General features: G+C 31.4%; 1 long non-coding RNA gene across 1 annotated transcript; it reads right to left on the bottom strand.

The window, feature by feature from the left end:
• Positions 1-604: 604 nt before the first annotated feature.
• Positions 605-8,858, bottom strand: LOC145255521 (uncharacterized). The gene is made up of 2 exons (XR_013863853.1): positions 8,602-8,858; positions 605-867 (listed from the first exon to the last, which is right to left on the bottom strand). It is a non-coding gene; the product is annotated as an uncharacterized LOC145255521 (long non-coding RNA).
• Between the last annotated feature and the right edge of the window lie 1,164 nt (positions 8,859-10,022).

Genomic DNA, 10,022 nt, shown 5'->3' with positions numbered 1-10,022 from the left:
ATATGTGGGTGTATATATACACTTATATACATTTAAAAATGTTCATACATATATACGTACATCTATATGAGTGTACCAAATTTCTATGCATATGTATATATACATATGTACATGCATGTGTACACATGTGTATGTGTATACAGATATGTGGCTATGTATGCATGCATATGTTTACGTATGCATATATGCATATATATATATATGTGTATATATATCTTTACGTATGTATATATGATTATATATTTATATTTACTACATATATATTTATATTTATATATATATATGTGCATATGTATATCTTTACGTATGCATATATATATATATATATATATATATATATATATATATATATATATCTTTATGTATGCATATATAACTGGAAGGAAGAATAAACACATGCTCATATATATATGTATATACACACACACACACATATATATATATATATATATATATGTATATATATATATATATATAAGCATGTGTTTATTTTTCTTTCCAGTTCTAGGAGTGGATTATACAGGAAACCCTCAAAATGCCAAAAGAAATTGGATACACCATTGAAAAAAATTGCTACTGCATCCTACTTCACAATGCGGTCTCCATAGTTTTATTTTTTTATTGTGATTATTATTTTTTTCACATCATTTGTTTTTATTCGTTGATTATTTTTGTTCTTTTTTTATATATACAACCTTATTTGCTTCATCTTTTTGTGTTGTATTCTACCAGCGCCAGACAGCGTAGTAGATTAGATGATTCTTCCGAGTTTATTCCGAGGATATAAAGTTTCACTTCCATTGAAACTGATTCGGCGTTCAATCTTGTTCATCCAATCAAAACGTCCCTTAGATCTGCACAGGTAACCTAAAAACTTAAGTAAAATTAAATTCTTAATAAAACTTTCTTCTTGAAACACATGCATTTGATTAGGTTGTTTCTGTTCATCAGACGATTTACTTGAACAGAAAATGGATATTTTTATATTGCTATAAAGGTACATGTTTTTTTTTAAATTGATATTAGCGTAGGAAAATGGAAAAAAAAACGGGTCCGGAAACATTTCGAAACCTAAATATTCACTAAGACACAGAGAAATGGCTTACTATAAAAGCAGGTGTGAGTGATTCAGTATATATGTATATATGTATATATATGTATATATATATATATATATATATATATATACTCGTAGCCAAATTGAATATTTAAATGCACATATCTCTGGTTCTTTAGGAGCTACATAAAAATTTGTCCAAATTCCAACTCCAACTAAACTCCAGCTAACCCGATCTCCGTGACTCACATGTAGTTCCAATCAGCCGATAAGATTATGTCTCGAAAAGTTAGAAAAACTTATTCAAGTCGACTTTCTCATACTATGTAAAAACCGGGAAATGTTTAAATAGAAACGTATACACATACACGTATACATTTAGGCTTACGCGTTCGTGTACATTGCTCTTTCGCACGCATAGTAATCTATAAAAATCATACGTAGCAGGAGTGAGTGTTTCAGGTATTAATAATGTCTCTCAAAGTTTAAAAAATAAAACTTATTCAAGTGCGACATTATCATACTATGTAAACATCTGGAAATGTTTAAATAGAAACTTTTCAATAATGTCCTCTAACATAAATATATTCAATAATGTGATATACCACTTGATAATAAGTATTTATTAAGAAATATATTAGTTACTTATATTTATACCTTTATACATTTAGGTATAAGCATAGGCGTACACAACCCACCCTCTTTACACGCATAGTAATCCATAGAATTATCTGTATTTCTTCACCATAAATTAACACGTAATGTTATGTCGAGTAGTGTATATATAAACGTTGTATGTTCCGTGAGCGTCTAAATTTATATGCGTGTGTATGTGTGTTGCTGTCATATATCGGACATACCTTATATTCACTGGTCCATCTAGAACTCCTCCTCTTTTAATAGGCTTGAACCTGTTGGACGAAAGGCATTCACTCCAAGAGAAAAATGTTTTTTGTTTGTTATTCACTTTCCCAGATGTCGGCGCATCTGAACATGGAAGGTAAGTTCTTTTCTTGTGGTCTTTAACAGTCTCCATTGAGGGAGGGGCAATCATAAACCATATCGCTGTTCACCGTGTCCAAATTCCAACTCCAAGTAATCTCCAGCTAACCCGATCCCCGTGACTCACACGTAGTTCCAATCAGCTGATAAGATCTTCGGGGGAACTTGTCTATGATCTAGCTCTGTTATATTTTGACAAGTTTTATGAAAACATGATCATATTCATATCTTGTCTACCTCTCCGTTTAGATAGATAAATAGATAGATAGATAAGATAGATAGATAGATAAATATGGATAGGTATCTATCTATCAATCTATCTATATATATATATATATATATTAAGTAATGTGATTGATAATTTAAAATTTAAAAATCAAATTATAATTAAATTAAAAATCCGTTTCATAAGAAGGAACAACAACAAAATCAATTATCTGTACGATCGTTTCGGAAAACAATGCTTTTTTATTGTGGTATACATCAAGTTATGTACAATAATTATATATAGTTTTTTGATAAGCAAGGTCTCCTCATCAGCAAATTTTGAAGGGTTTTTATTGAATTTAAAAGACACCATAAATAAACCTAGCATTAAAAGTAAGGCAGATGAATCTTTTAATTTTTCGTTTTTTGAAATCAGGATTTGTGGTTAAAATAGTCATTTAGATGTTTGCTATAGCTTTTTATCTTATTGATTTCAACAGTCTGGGTATTTCTGTAGCTAGTCTAAAAAGCAACTTCCGAAATCACAGGCGGATAAGTATCCTAGTGGACTAACAGAATCAAAGTTAAACTAGTCGTGATACTACAGCGACAGATCGCATATCTTTCTATTCCACTCAATACGTTTACCTTAGCAAGTCCATAGCTATAAATTATCAATCAATATTCTTCAGTCTATTGCCGATGTAAATATGTAAATATCTAAATTAGCATTTAGCCACATTCAGAAAGAACACCCTGAACGCTTGAGGTTAAATCGAACGAACGTCTGTCTGGGTCAGGAAATGAGAGGGTGAAAATTCATATGGGTCATTAGTCTCTGAAGACATCTTTTGCCTTAAAGCTCCACAACAAAATCGCAACATTTGTATCAACAAATCAAGGGGAGACAATTTATGCTTTCTATATTCAGCTTTGATTTCTAAGTGTTATATAATTTTTTTAACTTAAAAATGCATTATCTATTGCAATAAAATCTGTCTGCATATATAATTAATATTTATTTCGCCCCCCTCTCGTTCTGGCTCTCTCTCTCTTTCTCTCTCTCTCTCTCTCTCTATATATATATATATATATATATATATGTGTGTGTGTGTGTATGTGTGTGTATATATATATGTATATATATATATATATATATATATATATATATATATATATAGAGAGAGAGAGAGAGAGAGAGAGAGAGAGAAAGAGGGAGTTTATTTTTATCATTAGTCCTGAGATTTAGATCTTATAAAATTGCCAATAAACGTAGTATATTTAACTATCACTCTCTCTCTCTCTCTCTCTCTTTATATATATATATATATATATATATATATATATATATATATATATACTCGTAGCCAAATTGAATATTTAAATGCACATATCTCTGGTTCTATAGGACGGAGCTACATAACAATTTGCAATCTTTTTGAAGATGTTAATACTATGCTATTCTTAAAATTTTATGATAATTGGTAAAAAAAAAAAAAAAATATATATTTTTAAATTAATAAAATATGCTCAAATTTGCCTACATTTTTATATATCGTGTCATGGCAAGGCATCTTAAGTTTTGCTGCGTTGGAATGTATTTTGCGGAGTGTTCTTTTTGCTTGGTTTGCTCCCGTGTGGGCTTAGCAGGCTACTAATATATATATATATATATATATATATATATATATATATATATATATATATATATATATATATATATATATATATATATATATATATATATATATATAAAGATGAAAGTGTTGCCTTAATAAAGCGACACTAGAGCTTTATTTAAAATCTTTTATTTAAAATATTAATTTAGGAAACTTGAGTATGTAGTAGAGCTGATATATATTCAATAGGGCCGCCTTCAGCTTCAATCATGTCCTTCATACGAATCCGGAAGTAGGGACATGTTTTTTCTACCATCACCAGCTGGAGCTCAGTCAATAGTCGGCTGATGGCAGCGATCACCCTGGCTTTGGTTTTCTGGGAAGTCACTGCCGTGATGTTCTCGACATATGACCAAACGAAGGGATCCATGGGAGTAGGGAGCAGAGAGAAATGTACAAAATCGTTGCGCTCCGTCTGAAGCCAAGTTATGAGCCGGCGTCATGCTGCCACACCCTTCCTCTGCCAACAATTATTTGATCGCAGCGGGGTCTTTCCACACTCTTCAGCACATCCAGGTATATTTTGGCGATGACTTTTAAGCCGATTCCGAAGATGTGAGGAGGCAAGATGTGCCACTAATATAAAACCACACCAAAGAACATAACCGTGGCCAGAATCTTTGTTTATACCAAGCTGGGCACGCCTTTATTATTTGTGGCAATGCAGCGAAACATTTTGAGGCTGCTGAGAGTGGTACTGTTGTCATAACTTTGAACGGTAGAAAGCATGAGTTGTACAACGGTGCTTCTCCGATCTTGCTCGTTAAACACTGTGGCATTTTCAGACATGTTAGAATACTCCTATTGCGCTTTGGATTTGTACGCGACTGAACAAAAAGTACATGGTCTACAACAAAAACGTAAACTCATTTTTATTCAATTGAAACAGAATCGTCGTATTTTCTCGAGCGACAAATTTATCGTTCCACCCTGTATAGATCTGTAGGTGTGTATTGTAGTAGATTACGCCCCCTACGCGCATTATGGTCCGGGTTTTCTTATCTTTCGTCTAAATATCAAACTCTTTGTTTTCTATCTTTCTTTTTTAAGGTGAACTTCACGCCTAGCTTACCATTATTGTCGTTGTTAGAGGGGTGCAATGTCTGATAGTAAGCTTGGGAGAAAATCCTGAATAAAAATAAAACATTTGGATTCTTGAAGTGGACGTTTACTTTGCTGTCTTTAATTTTCGACAGCTTCGGTCGTCTAACATCCCCTCTTTTACCTCTACTCCTTTCTACTCATGGACGATGTTTATGACAAAGGAAATACAATCGATGTTTCGTAATGCGAATCAATCAATGTAGCAGGAGCTTTTTTTTTTAATCGAGAAGGATTGTGTTTATTTTTTTACTTTAAGTTGCTTCATATTTTTTGTAAAGCGATTCCTCTAGAAAAAAAAATGATATATACTTAAAAACAAAGAGTATAAGCCCTTCCAGAAAAAAAAAACTCCTAACATTTCATGGCACAGTATGCTTCGGTTTTTATTAAGATATTTGGTACTTGTATAGTTTAATCAAGACATTAATAAAATGAAAATATCGGAAAATGTTATTTTGTACGAATTTGGTTTGGACTAAAGATCTCTGAAAAAAAATTCAATTAATTTGATCGAGTATTTTTTTTTTTTTTTACAGCGAAAAACACATTTTTATGACAGCACACTAAAGGTAGTCATGTTTAGATTTTTTGACCAGGCTACGGGGAGATAACTAAGTGTAAAGCGCCGATACCCCCTCTCCATCATAAATACTAGATGTTCTTCCTACAAATAAAGGCATGACTACATTTTACTCGGTATCATAACGTATTGTTTTTTCGCTGTAAAAAAAATAATACTTGATGAAATTAAGTGTTTTTTTTCGGAGAACGTCATTCTATAACGGATACGTACAATATACCTTTTTTTCAGATAAAAGAGCCCAAGTTTGCCCAGCTGGGAAAACTTGAGTCCTTGTACTGGAAAAATATCCATTAAATAAAACGTTATTTAATAAATCGTTATTTTTTTGCATTTTTTTTTTTTTTTGCCTTTCCTTGCAATAAACATGGATATAAATATCACTAAAACACTCGCTGGGTTACTTGCCTGGGTAGGTTGCCTGTAGGCTGAGATAAACCGCGTCACACACACAGAGACATTAGGAAAGTTTATAATAAGATTTTCATATTTTAATGTCTTGATTAAACTGTACGATTACCGTATGTTTCCCTTATAGAAATATTGTAAAAAACGGTGACATTTTATTACTTTTAAATATCTATCATCCGCTTGCATTTGATTCCCCAGTTTCTGACTTGTTGCTTCATGTTTTGTCGAAAGCTATTTTCAAAACAAACATATTAAAAATAAAATAAAAGATATACTTAAAACTAAATGTAGCAAACATGCGAATGGATATTAACGTTTAATGCTACGGGACGCTTCCTCTTTCATCAGAGTGTATTAATTTCTGTTCAAAATCAGATTTTTTTTTCAAGTTAGGATATTCATGAAGCGACATTTGAGTATATTTTTTATTCTGGGACGTTTTCATTTACCAGACGTATCTTCTGAAGATCCGACCTTGTTTTTTATTACGCACGTAACTATCAAGTCGTTTGAATGAAAGGAAGAAACCAAAGTCTCACGAAAACATCGTGTACAAAAATAAATTCGCACGCGTGTGTCTAACTGAACAGAATATTCAACGGACGGTATGGAACGAATAAAAGAAAAATAATAAAATAAAATAAAATAAAAAAATAAATGTGTTTAGCAAGATTGTTTCAGATACATGTGTCTTTGGACACGTATTCCACAACCTTAAATCAACATCACAAACAGAATAAGTCTAGCATTGCAAACGAAAAAAATAAACAGAACGAAAGAACATACTCAAATTGTAAGCACAAATAACAATAAAAAATACAAGTTTAAAACAAATTTAAACAAAAAAATATGTATGGACTTGCCTTTAGAAAAGACAATGAAACTAAGATTTTTTTTTCGTTTTCTTTATCTGGTGAATTTAATTTTATTTTCTGCATTTTTTTTTTCCTGTTTACTTTGGTAAAAACATGTTTGGCTGTTTAGCTATTTACTCGTAGAGCCAGATTCAACGTTCGACTTTCTCCAAATTAAGGAAATATAGTCAATACAGTGGGAACGCACGCACACACACACCCACACACACACACACACACACACACATATATGCATAATATATATATACAGAGAGAAATAATGTGCATACATATAAATATATATATATACATACATATATATGTATATATATATATATGCATATATGTGTGAGTATATATATATAGATGTATACATTAAATACAACGAATAGAAAAGGATGTCTGCAAATAAAAATAAAATACGTTTACATACTCGTGTACTTGTCCCACATAAACTCTTAATAATGCTAAGAGTGTGACAATAAATGGTAATTGTCCGGCCAGTTTTCTTCATTTTTCATTTATTCTGCTTTATATAGTAACGACTCATCAAGGCTCGGAGGCCACTCGAGGAAAAGAGTATAGGAGTGTTTTACTGAAAATTTAATAAAAAACGGGCAAGACTGGAGTTTAGGTGGAAAAATAATCTCGAACCCTTTATCACATAAAAGGAACTAATTTCCCTAATCACCGGTACGTTACTATGTCAATAATATATAAACAATATTGGTATTTCAGAAGTTGTTTTTGAAAACAACTTTAAAAAAACAAAACTTCTTTTTATATTGCTTTTAATTAAAATAAAAAAAAAATTTCGTAGGTTGCAATTATGAACAGTTCTATTCATATTTAAATGTCTTATATGTTCCGTGTTTTTTTTTTGTTTTTTTTTTTTTTACACAATGAATACTTTTTTTAATGAAGGTGCTAGTGCAGAGAGTGATCCGCGCTATTTTTTAAATCGTATTTCCAAGTTTAATTAAAGTTTTTTATTTTAATTATTCAATTGTAAGGTTGAAGTATAGAATATGTACAAAACACTCCCCCCTCCCCATATTAAGAATGTCTTTTTAAATATAACGTTATTATTTACGTCCGGATCGCTCTATGCACTCATACCTTAATGACAAACAATACATAAATAGAAATAATAAATTATCAGACTTTTTAAAGTTTAAGTTTAAACAATATTTTTTTAATTAAAAATTGAATCGCGTGATTATTATTAAATTACGTGAGTAGTTATAAACGATACAAATTAATATTAAACACGCGTAATCTCTTGCAATTTATTATTTCTCTATTTCAAATTTAAATTTATTAATTATAAAACCTTCGGTACTTATGTATTTTTGTTACCGTGTTAAAAATAGGTGCTTAAGATATCGTGGAACGTTCTGTTTAAAATTTAAAAAATGTTTAAAATAAAGAAGTAAAAAATGAGAGAAGAAAGATATCGTGAAAAAAAGATCGTGAAACGTTTTAAAATAAATAATTAAAAGTTGGGCTTCTTTAAGTTGTTTTCAAAAACAACTTCTGAAATACCTATATTATTGACATAGTAACGTACCGGTGATTAAGGAAATTAGTTCCTTTTATGTGATAAAGGGTTCGAGATTATTTTTCCACCTAAACTCCAGTCTTGCCAAAGAACGTATATCAGAAAACTTTACTCTGTTATCTACTATACCATCTTAAAATACTCACGGAAAATGCAGGTAAACGTAGTTTTTTTTTTCAAAGAAGCCGATTATTGCACGAGAAACTTTGAAACACATATATAAAAAGTATATTTTTAAAAAGAGTTATTTGTTGTATGAAATTTAAAGTATGTAATAGTTCATTTATTTATTTTGAACTAGCCTGGGTTCCCAGTGTTGCCAGGGTGTTTGTAGGTTCATGTTGAGCAAAAAAAAAAAGGGAGAAGAAATAGTGGCAGTAGGTAGACAGGCTCGACGTGTGACGCGAAGGTGAAAAAGAAAATGAAAAAAAGCATGACGTTTTACCGCTACTTTATGACGTGACCGGAATTTTGAAGCGTTCAGATATAACGTCGTCGATTAAAAACAAAATATGACATGCAAAAATGAGGTTGCTTTAACCCCCCCTCCACAACAGCAAATAAGATACAAGATAGTTTTTAATGCGGGAAGGGGAAACCCAGCACCCTCAAGAAAGGGTGCGGGAAATTTATTCACTGAGTCCCGTGAAGGTTATCCCACGTGGTTCATGTTAATAAGCCTAAAAAATCAGGACATGAAAAAATAAAGACAAGGAAATACTTTTAAGAATAAAAAAATATTGACATTTTATTGAGGGAAAAGAAAGCGTAAGGGTTGGGGAAAGAAGGCAGCAAAGCTGCAAAGTTCAATTATTGAGAAAAAAATTTATATGTTCAATTTACAAGAGAAAATACAGTTTATATGTTCACCAATTCGACTGCCAAAAAATGTCCTTATGGCAAGCACTAAAGGCTTAATTAACACTAGAGAGAGAGTACAGAAATAAGAGAAAATTAGAATAAGATAACTTACTGCGTAAAACAATGATTTCTTTTTTTTTAACCTTTCTTTTTTATCTTTATATATATGTGTGTGAGTCCTTTTTTTACATATATATTTTCTTCACGCCACTCCAAATCGATCTGTCCTCACTTCAGTGACAGAATCCTTGGAATTTCTTTTGAAAATAATCCTTGAATTTGAAAACTCAATGTTCTTTGGTAAAACCTTCGTTCGTCCTTCTCGTCAGATGAAATTCTCACTGGTTACAACATGGAAAGACATTTCGGTTTCCACACTCCGACATTTAATCGCATCTGGTGCGTCCAGTTTATAGATCAATTCTTCTTAGAATTGATTCTTTCTTTTCTTTTCGAGTCAACCAACTTGATTCGACTCTTACTGAAACTCATTATTCATTCCTATGAACAATGGAATAACTTTTACTATTTTTAAGACTTGAATGTCTGAGTAGGACCAGAGCTCGTAACTTGCGTGTTACCCTCGTGGAATCTCTGTCCAAAACTGACTTTCGCTCCGCTCTCTAGTGCACTTGTTGAATTTTCGCGGGAAAAATATCTCTTAGTAGAACCAATTGTGGCGTGATTCTTTCAGCAGCAGCAGCAG

This window comes from Euprymna scolopes, chromosome 31 (genome assembly GCF_053919585.1).
Source record: "Euprymna scolopes isolate OS-2025 chromosome 31, ASM5391958v1, whole genome shotgun sequence".
In the NCBI taxonomy this organism is placed as follows: domain Eukaryota; kingdom Metazoa; phylum Mollusca; class Cephalopoda; order Sepiida; family Sepiolidae; genus Euprymna; species Euprymna scolopes.
The sequence above is the reverse complement of the archived record's forward strand: the minus strand, read 5'-3'. Positions and strand labels throughout refer to the sequence as shown.